General features: G+C 33.5%; 2 pseudogenes across 2 annotated transcripts; both read left to right on the top strand.

Annotated features, from left to right (window-relative positions):
• The first annotated feature begins 7,615 nt into the window (after positions 1–7,615).
• On the top strand, positions 7,616–9,793 carry LOC309863107 (cytoskeleton-associated protein 2-like pseudogene; annotated as a pseudogene). Its single transcript has 2 exons — positions 7,616–7,900; positions 8,350–9,793. The product of its transcript is annotated as a cytoskeleton-associated protein 2-like pseudogene (transcript).
• A 189-nt stretch (positions 9,794–9,982) lies between these two features.
• LOC309863106 (cytoskeleton-associated protein 2-like pseudogene) lies at positions 9,983–10,738 on the top strand (annotated as a pseudogene). The gene has a single exon. The product of its transcript is annotated as a cytoskeleton-associated protein 2-like pseudogene (transcript).
• The last annotated feature ends 1,770 nt before the right edge of the window (positions 10,739–12,508 follow it).

Here is a 12,508-nt window from a genome sequence, read left to right as displayed (position 1 = left end):
TTATTTTAAAATAAGCAGATTTTACTGGAAGTTGCAAATAAATATACAGGGAACTCCTGCACACCCTTTATCCAGGGTCTCCTTCTTTTGACATCTTGCTAAATTGAGGACAGCAATAAAACTAGGAAATTGATGTTGGCACAACCTATAGATCTTACTCAGATCTCATTAATTATACATGGACTTGTGTGCCTGTGTGTGTATGTAATTTTATCACAAGGTTAGCTTCCTATAACCTTCCTATAGCCATCCCCACAATCAAGATACTCATCTGTATCATCACAGATTTCCTTCAAGCTACACATTTATAGCCACATCTGTCCTACTTCTTTCTCTAAATTTTGGTAACCACTAACCAGTTCTCCATTTCTATAATTATGTTATTTCATGAATGTTATATAAATGGAATCATGCAATATGTATCCATTTGATAGTGACTTTTTCACCCCACATAATTTTCTTGAGGCTCATTAAAGTTGTTGCATATGTCAATAGTCTGTTTCTTTTTATTGCCAAATAGAATTCCATGGTGTAGATACACCAGAGCTGTTGAACCATTCACCCATTAAAGAACATGTGGAGAATTTCAAGTTTTAAACTATGAAAAATAAGCCTACTATGAACATTTATGGCAAGTATTTGAGTGAAAATACATTTTCATTTCTCTGGAATAAATGTGGAATTCCTGGGTAATATGTTTAGTCAATTTTTAGTTTTTTGTTTTGTTTTGTTTAATTTTTAGTTTTAAAAGGAACTGCTAAACTATTTTTCTGAGGATCTCGGTCACTCTAAAATTCTCAAGTATGAATGTTCCAATTTTTCCACATTCTCACCAGCATTTAGTTTTGTCACTGTTTTTCATTTCATTCTGATTAGTATATAGTAATACATTATTGCGGCTTTAATTTGCATTTTCCTAATGATAATGAATTTGAATATCTTTTCATGTGCTAATTTACCATCTGTATATTTTCTTTGGTAAGATGACTATGCATATCCTTTGCCCATGTATTGTTGTTTTCAATGTTGATTTTTGAGAATTCTTTACATGATATAGACAAAGGTACGTATTACTATAAAATTAATAAACATATTCTCCAACTCTGCAGCCCGACTTTTTATGCTCTTTGAGCTTTTCACAGACCAAAAGTTTTTATATTTAGTGAGGTAAATTATCAATTTTTTTCTTTTATGGATTATGCTTTCAGCGTCCTATCTAAAACTCTCTACTTTGGTTTAAGCTCTAAATATATTTCTCTACATTTTTTTCTTAAAGTTTTATAGGTTTATATTTTACTTTAAGTCCATAATCTATTTTTAGTTAATTTTTATATAAAGTGTGAGTTTTACATTGAGATTCTTTTTTTTTTTTTTTGGTCTGTAGATGTCCAGTTTCTCTAGCACCACTTTTTTACAAGAAACATGTCCTTCATTTTATTGCTTTCTTCCTTTGTCAAAGGTTAAATAGGCATATTTGGATCTGTTTTTGAGTTTTTATTTGATTCTGTGATTTATCTTTTTCCTTCTGGCAATACCACACAGTCTTGATTACTGTAGCATGAACTTGGTAGTCTCTTCAAATATTGTCTCTCATTTCTTTTATCACCATTTCATAGTTATTGTGTACAATCTCTGGTAGATGTTTTGTTAGATTTCTACACAATTATTCTATTTTCTCTGGAAAAATTGGGAATGATATTGCATTTTTTATTTCATTTTCCCTCTGTTTATTGTCAGTATATAGAAATGCAATTGACTTTCATGTATTGCTCTTGAATCCAATGACTCAGTTCTAGGAGTTTTTTGTTTTTGTTTTTGTTTTTTCTTTTCTATAGATTCCCTGGGATTTTCTACATACACAATCTTGTTATCTGCAAACAGTTTTATTCTTCTCTTTTCCTTCTTTGCCAATCTTTTTCCTTATATTTCTTTTTTTTTTTATTGCAGTGGCTAGAAATTCTGGAATTATGTGAATAAGAGTCCTAAAATCAGACATCCTTGCCCTGTTCCTGATTTCAGAGACAAATAATTCAGTGTTTCATCATTAAGCATAAAGTTAGCTGTGGATACTTTTTATGATAGTAAGGAGGTCCTCTCTTCTAAGTGTACTAAGAGTTTTTAAATCATGAATGACAATTGAATTTTGTTAAAGGCTTTTCCTTTGTCAATTGATACCGTGCCTTTTGCTTTTTAGTCTGTTTGTATGGTGTATTACATTGACTGATTTTCAAATACTGAGTCACCCTTTCATACCTAAAATAAGTCTCACTTGTCATGGCGTATTTTTATATTCAAGAAATTTTATTTACATAAATATATTTAAAAGTTATTACAAGTTAAAAATTTTTGAAATTAATACTTATAGTAATATATAAAAGTTATATTTGAGTTAACAAAATTTTGTTGAAAATTTTGCATCTATATTCATGAATGGTATTGGAACCAAATCACCCCCATATTGAAAGGCAACAAGATGACTCTGAACTTTCTAGTGAGCTTCACTAAGATGGTGGGCGAGGAGTATTTAGATTGTTGAAATGAAAGAGGAAAAGATCACTAGGGAAGAAATAAGAAACCAATGAAAGTAATATTGGATAATGTCTAATTTTTATCTTGAGGAGAAAAAGGGGAAATTTTATTTTTAATAATATTATAAATTATTCTCCTGGAATTCTGAAACTTTGAGTCATTGTTTCGAATATCTTAATTAATTTAAGACATGGAAAGGAGAAATTAGTATCATTTAATATTTAACCCCACCCCCCAAAAAAACCTTCACCCAAATTAGCTCAATTTTCAAAAAGTTTATTAGGTATCTTTTCAAATTTCTTTAGACCTCTATATAGTGATTAGGTATTACTCAGATTATATTTAAGGAACTATGGAATATTTTCCCACAATACTCCTTTTTATTAACAGTAAAGCAATAATTCAGCTGTCAAAAACAAAAATTTCTCTTATAATTACAATTTTCAGTTTAGCTCATTAAGCTGTTCCTAAGAAAAATATCTTAAAAACACCTCCAATGAATATAAAAACAATTAAATGATTCCATAATTTAGAAGTTAAACTACAATCTGAAACATACATTTCAAAAAGAAATATAGCAATTGAGTAGTCAGATTCAAATAACTTTTTTTCAGAAGTCATTAAAATTAATTATCACAGCTTAACACTTGAATTGTACTTACCTGAACTATTATTTTAATGAAAAATTGAAAAAAAAAGATAATTACAAACAATAACTTACTCTTGTCTGTTTATTTTTATTTCCCATGCCAAGTAGTAAATCTGATCTTTAATTATATATGCTAACAATATTTTCACAAAATCTAATGCTGATATGTAAACATGAGTTAGACAATATTTGTAAAACTTTATATGTTAATTTATAATTTTCTGTTCTACAAATGTTTGCATAAATAATAGATTGGGGTGTTGCTTTTTCCATGATCTTTGTTTAATTAGAAACACTCTTGGCAATTCAACATAATTGGAGGGAAAAAAATGACAGATAATTTCTTCTTTGTATTAAATGTAATTATCTGAGCTGTCTGGAAAGTAAATTTTCAAAAATCTTACTCATGCCAGTGTAGATTTTCTGTGAGAAACTACTGTGTTTAACTTTGTTATAAAATATTTGCAATTCATTTTAATAGTTCCAGGAAAAGAAGACTAATGGTACAGCTGAAGGGAGGTGTTAACAACACACAGACATTCCCCTCTCTGCAGATCTTTCTTTTTCACACACACACACACACACACACACACACACACACACACTTCTCTTTCTTCTAGACATTTACAGAAGAGAAATAAGTACAGAGATTGCCAATTTAGAACATTCATTATGAAACTATAAAGAAAACAGGGGTAAAATATGGTCCTGAAATTTAGGATTAATTAAGTTCTTTCTTCCAAACCCATTTCTAGCGTTGGTGGTATAATGGTGAGCATAGCTGCCTTCCAAACCCATTTCTACATACCCACACACATCCCATTAAGGAAGGTACACGGGTACAGACAATCCATTAAGAGAATGGAAATAAGGCCTTCTATCCTAACACAAAATATTCCTTAGAATGTAAATACATTCTCAGGATACAAGTAGAGTAGTTAATGTGAATATACCCATCTCATATTAAAGTCCTCTTTATTATAACACTATAACACCTGATATTAGAGAAGGAGCTATTTGTGTAAGAAAGTGCTTTTGAAAAAAGTCAAAAAAAAATTTAAAAACCACCATTGACACAAAAATGTCCACAGCAGGAAGAAAATTTTATAAAAGGGCAAGAAGTTCATTGAGCACTAAGTACCAAGAAAAATGAAATTTAAAAAAAGTCACATAAAGGCAAATTAATTTAGAATGTTACACATTAAAGACGAAAAGAATGTTTAAACTCTTTGAGACAGAAAACAATAAAATAACAAATAAATGGAGGCACCCCACCCCAAGAAATAAGCATCAAAATAACATCATACTGGGGTGCCTGGGTGGCTCACTGGATTAAGCCTCTGCCTCTGCTCAGGTCATGATCTCAAGGTCCTGGGATTGAGCCCCGCATCGGGCTTTCTGCTCAGCAGTGAGCTTGCTTCCCCCTATCTCTGCCTGCCTCTCTGTCTACTTGTGATCTTTCTCTCTCTCTTTCAAATAAATAAATAAAATCTTAAAAAAAAAAAACATACTTTTCACCAATGAGTAGGGATGTTAAGAAGCATTAGGGCAAGGTCTCAAAGTGGGGAGAGGAAATAGAATAAAATCTGGATTTTTTAAAGGAATTTATTTATTTATTTACTTATTTACTTGAGAGAGAGAGAGTAATAAACAGCATGAGAAGTAAGAGCGTCAGGGGGAGAAGCAGGCTCCTCACTGAGCCAGAAGCCCAATGCAAGACTTGATCCCAGGCCTCTGGGATCATGACATGAGCTGAAGGCAGTCAATTTGCCTACCGAACCACCTAAGCCCTCCTAAAGTCTAGATTTCTATATCACATGAAATTACTAAACTGTTTTCATTAACCAAAAATCACTGAATGTTTCCTTGCATGGAAATATCTTCTCAAGGAAATTACCTACATATTGACTTCAGAAAATGAGAATAAAAACCAGAAACTGTGAATGTATTTTCTTTCTTTCTTTCTTTCTTTTTTTTTTTTTAAGATTTTATTTATTTATTTGAAAAGGAGAGAATGAGAAAGAGAAATCACAAGAGGCCGGAGGGTCAGAGGGAGAAGCAGACTCTCCGCTGAGCAGGGAGCCCACTAACACAGGACTCAATTCTTGGACTCCAAGATCATGACCAGAACCGAAGGCAGTCACTTAACAACTGAGCCACCCAGGTGCTCTATAGCACTTTCTGATGGTCTTAATTCTCAGCTTTGTTCTCTAGCAGCAGCAGTATGGAACTATGGCAGTGGCCACTAACTTAAAAAAAAAAAAAATGTTGTGGGGACAAGTTGAAATTCTGTCTATTAAAACTATATGGCAGGGGCATCTGGGTGGCTCAGTTGGTTAAGTGACTGTCTTTGGCTCAGGTCATGATCCCAGAGTCCTGTGATGGAGTCCCACATCAGGCTCCCAGCTCTCAGGGAAGTCTGCTTCTCCTTCTGACTTCTTCCCTCTCATGCTCTCTCTCACACTCTCTCTCTCAAATAAATAAATAAAACCTTAAAAAAAAATAACAGCTATATGGTAAATTGACTTTTAAGAAATTATTCTCTTACCATCCAAAATATATTAGAAAATATAATTTTTTCAGTAAGCAAAACCAAATTCAATAAAAAAAAATTGGTTGTTGATTATAATGTTACAAAATATAGTCATTGCCTAAAAAGATGTGACCATAACATCAGCATGATTTTAAGAGTTAGAAGAATGTAAAAATTAAAAATACATTTGCTGTTGACACTAGGGTTATTCAGTCTGGAATGGCACTGCTGCTATGACATTAAAAAACCTGAAGAGAAAAAAAATCCAGGGTCTGAATTAAACAACATTACACAATCATTTTAATAAACCAAAATCCATCAATTTTAACATTATCTATCAAGCTACAGAGAAAAAAAAAAAAACATTTAATTATGTTTGACACAATAGAATATACATATTATCATCTTTAAAGTGCAGGTCAAAGTGAAGAATCATAGAGATAATAACATGTTCATCTCACAAAAGGGAAAGTCAAAAATAATGTTTATGTTGGTTAAACAAATTAGAAATTTCAGTAGTTAAAAGCAATTAACAAGGATAATCAGCAGAAAATGTTTGAAGTGTTAAAATTACCAAGAATTAGAAGAAGGAAAGGTGTGAGAAAGTTGGAAGTGGAGAAATAAATTAATAGCCAATATATCACAGCCCAAGAACAGTAAAATAATCTTCATTTGATGAATTTTTAAAAAACAGCATAAGCATATATGTTAGATACATAAAGTCAATCACCAGAACAGGTCTAAACAGATATAATTAAAGCCTAAGTTATTGTAGTTGGCCATGCAGAAGGTTAGGGCAAGAAATTGATGAGTTTTTTACCTCTATCGACAGAATTTTTATGTTAAAAAAAAAAACTATGTGGATCACTTTGATATATATTTTAGAAGTTAAGAATGATTTTAAATTTTAATGGCACTTTATTGTAAGGTGACTTTTGGTAAAAATTTTGTTGAACTAACAGTTCTAATAATTTCAAAATTGATAAATTTCATCCTTTATATTGCTTTAAAGAAAAGAGAATTATTGAGATTTCGAGAAAATACTTTTGTTAATGTTTTAATATTTCAGGTACTACCATATTAAAATATAATTTATCTTTTTTAAGAATTTCTTTTTTTTAAAGATTTTATTTATTTATTTATTTATCAGAGAGAGAGAGAGAGCACAAACAGGCAGAGTGTCAGAGGAGGCAGAGAGAGAAGCAGGCTCCCCACTGAGCAAGTAGCCAGGTATGGGAGTCGATCCCAGGACCCTGGGATCATGACCTGAGCCAAAGGCAACTGCTTAATGGACAGAGCTACCCACACATCCTATAATTTATCATTTTCTGGAATTAAAATTATATAACTATATAATAATTCTACCTACAAATATTCTTCCTGGGTTCTTCCCCTTAACTTTTCTTTTTTCAATTCTGTAAACTTAATAGTTATGAATTAATGTTTTGAATTTTAAAAACTTAGAAAATAGTTAAACCATTAATAATGGGAGTTAACAGTATTAATTAATTGAGTATGATGAATCAGACACTATGCTAACTGCTTTGTATGCATCATCTCATTTATTAATCAGAATAGCTTTCTCACTTAGGAATTCTTATGACCTCTGTTTTAAATACAAGGAAGTAGAGATTGAAGAGGTTAAGTAGAGGTTCAAGATTTATTTTTCACTTAGTTAATAAATCTTTATTATATAATAAATATTCTAGAATGTTTGGTACATACCAATGGGGGGAAAAAAAACAGACAAACCTTTACCATCCTGGGACTTACATTCTATTGTGTGGATATAGTAATTTAAAATAAGTCAAATAAATAAACTACATTGTTTTTATAAGATGATAAATACTATGAAAAAAATATATGGCATAAAGCTGATTGGTAGGGCAATCACAATTTTAAATATGGTGGTCACGATAGGTCTCATTGAGATGTCATTTAAGCAACTCTCAAAGGATGTGAAGAAGATATCTAAGTGGGTATCTGTGTTAAGGTCACTGAAGACAGAGGGAGTAACCACAGGAAAAGCTTTAAGACAAGAAAACTATAAAGAACAATGTAGGGCTCCACTGCTCATTACAAAGATTTTGACTTTTACTAAAAGTGTAACAGGAAATATGAGGAACAAAACAGTGACTTTACCTGAGTGTATGAGCTCACTCAACAAGGAAGCCATAGTGTTAGTGTTAGTAAGAGCTCATTCACCTCAATCTTTGGAGAAAGGAATGTGGGTAGAGGGGAGAGGGAATAACATATTAAAGTTATTAAGACATGATGATATGGTATGTGAGGAACAGGGTTTCTGTACAAGAAAAATCAGAAGACCAAGATGGAACAGATATTGAACACTTGATACCAAAGATTTATAAGTGTGTTTTGTAGACTTCTGGGCACCAGACACAGGTTTTTATTAAGGTTCATCAATTCAGGTGTCCCTTTAAAATTAGCAACTTTTGATTCTGTTCTATCATTGAACTTGGCCCTTAAACTAAGGATTAAGTGTTTTTCAGGAAGATCCTTTAGATGGTTCCATGAAAGATACTCTAAACAATTAATTTTAAAAAAAATGGAAGAAAAACTGTCACATAAGAGTTATGGTGCCACTGGGGCCATCCACAGCTGCTAAAGAGTAGCATAGAAGCTCCAGGAGTACCTAGCAGCCAAGGGAAAACTGAAGTGCCACAACACCAAGCCTATTAAAAAGCTAAGAGTAATTGTTTGAATATTCTACCTTCTAAATCTATTATTATACTCAAAAAGGATATTACAAATCATGCTGCTTTGCCTATCAAAGATGTAAGACCCATTGCCATTAAATTCCAGCCCAGACCTGCCAATATCACAGGATCCAGAAGCCAAAGTTGGAGCCACCTGAGCTTCTAGGCCAAAGGCTGACTTCAGGATGTACATCTTCTAACTTAAACTGTAAGCCAGCAATAGTCAAGAACAGCATAAAGCTGGTTCATTCATTACTGGAGAACTGTTTAGAAAAGCTGTGGCATCACCAAATATACAAGAATTGAAAACTTCAAGACAGCAGGTAGCAGATCAAGGAAATGTTACATGTGCTGACCCTGTGGATAATAACCTTGCTGAAATGAATCCTTAGATAACTTTCTAAAAGAGATAAACACAAAGAAACTTGCCCCAAACTTTCTCAGACTCTGAAAGGAAGACAAATTGCTGAATGATGGATAATAGGTAAACCAAAGACTAACTCCTATTATCAAACCAAAAACAATTTGGCTCCTAAACAAGCCTTGGGAAAAAGTTCAGGGAATAGTGCTGTTCTGAAAGAAGTAATAGATAGTTTGTTAAATAAACACAAATTAAGATTCCATCAGTAAAGTCACAGCAACTCTCGAGAGGACCAAATCTTGTAAGACCAGGAGAAAAACTCCCCAGTTTCCCTCTTATTACGTTCAGACCCTTAGTAGGACTCAGACATCAAAGAAACAAGTAGTCAAGGACATAAAGGATATAAAGGTCAATAAGGATAAATAAAAAAGACAAAATGAAATTAAGGTACAGTTACACACTTACTGAACAAAGAAGGCAAACCAAATCTTGGACATGCCCCAGTGTGCTTCAGGGAGGCTCTAGTAACAGACATCCAAACATTAAGCAAGACCAGAAATCCACTAAAACTGTTTTAGATCTCAGACATCACATGTACTGCAAAATATCAAAAACCTTAAGCCAAAATCTTAATTTGACAGTTGGCAGTTTTAATTCGGTCATTCCAAACACCCCTAACATAACAGAAAACAGCACTAATGGGAATAAATGCATCAACAGCTATCATCGCAAAGCACAGAATTTGGACTCCAAATTGAAAAAAATATTCTTCCCTGGAACCAGTTTCTCAATAAGACAGCTCCCAAAACTCAATATGGTGACCAACCTGTAAATGCAAGAAGAGTCCCAAATGAGACCCAAACTAATCCAAATATCAAGAAGATGAAAGCAGAGGATTGAGGGGGAAAAAAAAAAAAAAACTAGAAGAATGGCAGAAATCTAAGGCAAAAAATCTAAAAACAGTCTTCTATGGATTTTTTAAAAGATTTTATTTATTTATTTGACAGAGAGAGATCACAAGTAGGCAGAGAGGCATGCAGAGAGAGAGAGAGGAGGAAGCAGACTCCCTGCTGAGCAGAGAGCCCGATGCGGGACTCGATCCCAGGACCCTGAGATCATGACCTGAGCCAAAGGCAGTGGCTTAACCCACTGAGCCACCCAGGCGCCTGAGTCTTCTATGGATCTTAAAAAGAAAAATAATAGAGGGAATTAATATTTCATTCTGGAAGAGTATGGAAAAAGACGAAGAAAAGAAAGTACAACTTGAGTGCTGATTCACAGACCTGTACCCCTGGGGATAAAAATATATGTTTATAAAAAATAAAAAATTAAAAAAAAAATATTTACCATATTGTCTGGTGTTCCTGAGGCTGAAAAAATCTGCTAAATTCTGAATCTGCAAAGCAAAGTGGTTGGCAAGTAAAGGCACTTTTGATATTATTGGGCTGTAAGAAGATGCTGTTAGAAATGGGGCAACACCGATACAAGTCAGAAGTTGTTAATATTTGCCAGACCCAAACAGAATCACAGAGGGAGTGACCTATGCCTTTGTAGTTGCCGAAATGCATATAACATCCATAGAAGAGCATGCCAGTAAGAAGGAATTTGAAATGTCTTGTCTTTAAAAGAAAGAGAATGCATTACAGCAACACCCCCTCCCCCAAATAACCAAGGCAGAAGAGCATAATCATTCTGGTATCAAATTACGAATCGTCCCAATTCCTAGAATAAGTGGAATGCCAGAAGTGCAAGGCTTGAAGCTCATCACTCCTGTATGACATTCCCAAGGACTGAGTGAGCTGTGCTCTGCTACCTGGAAACGCTACAGGGACATGATCTAGTAGTGGCTTCCCTTAATGAGCTATTAGAAGTGGAAGAAGCAGAGTTTTATATTCTATAAAAATGAAGATTTGCCTATAACATTAGGGTTTAAAATTTTTGGCTTATAAATTCTTAATACCTTAAAAAAAAGAAGAAGAAGAAGTTTTTCAGAGCCTCTATGAAACAAGAAACACCCTGGAAAAACCCTGGTGACCTTGAAAAAACTATATAATGGACAGGCAGATTATGGGCTTTCAGGATTTAGTAATTCACTGGGTGTACTCCCAAATTTAATATCCTTACAGGACTATATTTGGTTTATTTGTTTAGGACTATAGCTGGCCACACTGTTTTATAGCATACATAAATTCTAAACTATTGACTATTACTTTACCTCACAAGTATGGTAAACATTTTCACTTTATTGATCTACTTTACTCTCAGTATAGTTCTTTTTTGTAACAGAAGTTTAGTGCCAGAGCATGATGGACTTTCTATTTTGCACCTGCCTTAGCAGAGAGGGTGAGTCTTCCCAGCTGAGCTTAGAAGCTAGTCTTCCTGACTGGAAGCCACGTGATAGCCAGTCTGGCCAAATCCACTCATTTTGCAGTTTATCCTAGCTATGTCTTTGTTCAGAGATTGCAAATGACTTTTATGTGTGGCTTAGACTTCTGTCACTTTGTCCCTGTAGATGAGGGGCAATTCATGTCCTGCCTGTGCCAAGTTTCCTCTAATGAAACACAGTTCTGAATTGGGGTAGTCACCTAGCTTTTTATTCTAAACCTAATTTTTCATTTGGTTTTTCGTTTGTTTGTTGGTTTGTTTGTTTTGTTTAGAAATGCTTCAAATAAAAACAAGAGGGAGCAGTGGAGAGGGGGAGGGAAAGGGACCTTGCTTCTTCACTTTTATTCTTTGGTTTGATATGAGACACCTGCCCTGAGAAGATGATACAAGCCCCAAAGACTACTACAGGTTACCTTTCTTTCCTCCTGGGCAACTGCTCTTAGAAAGGTAAAATTAGAATCATTACATAAATATAATGTATACATAAATCTAGCCTACATGTTTTAAATTTTAAAATTTTAGCTTTCTTAAAATTTAAGTATTATCTAAAACAAAAAAAATCAAATTTTGTTCATTCCTTAAAAAAAAAAGTAGCATGCACTATTCTTTTTTTTATTTATTTTTTATTTTCAGCATAACAGTATTCGTTATTTTTACACCACACCCAGTGCTCCATGCAATCCGTGCCCTCTATAATACCCACCACCTAGTACCCCGACCTTCCACCCCCCGCCCCTTCAAAACCCTCAGATTGTTTTTCAGAGTCCATAGTCTCACATGCACTATTCTAGGGTTTTAAGCATAGTGCTATGGTAGCCCAGAGCGGGAAGCCATTATTACCTATGTTAGGGAATGAGTGACACATAAGTTATGTTCCTTCAATGACAAATACGAGTTGCTTGGGTACTGAAGAGGAAAATGTCCATACTGCAGACAACATGAGGCTTAAAAACAAGAACGAGGTGTGAACTCTGATAAAACAAAAAATATATATATAGCAGAAAAACACACAAATTAGTGGGTAATTCACTAAACTACAGAAATTTACCAAAAATGTTATGTGAATTTAAGTCATTACAGATATGGCTTCCATCAGTGAGCACATTTTCTAGTATTAATATAAACTTTTTTGATTCTTATTTGAAAAATTAGGATTTTGAATTTGGTAACCTTTAATGTGTCTTTCGGTTTCATGAGTCTATGAAATACCAAAAATACAAATGTATGCAGATCTTCCTTGACTCACATTAGAGCTGTATCCTAATAAGCCATAAACATAGTAAGTAAAATCATCCTAAGTCAAAAATGCATTTAATACACCTAACCTACTGAAC

This window comes from Mustela nivalis, assembly GCF_964662115.1.
Source record: "Mustela nivalis genome assembly, chromosome: 4".
Taxonomy (NCBI): domain Eukaryota; kingdom Metazoa; phylum Chordata; class Mammalia; order Carnivora; family Mustelidae; genus Mustela; species Mustela nivalis.
This window is presented reverse-complemented; position numbering and strand designations above follow the sequence as displayed.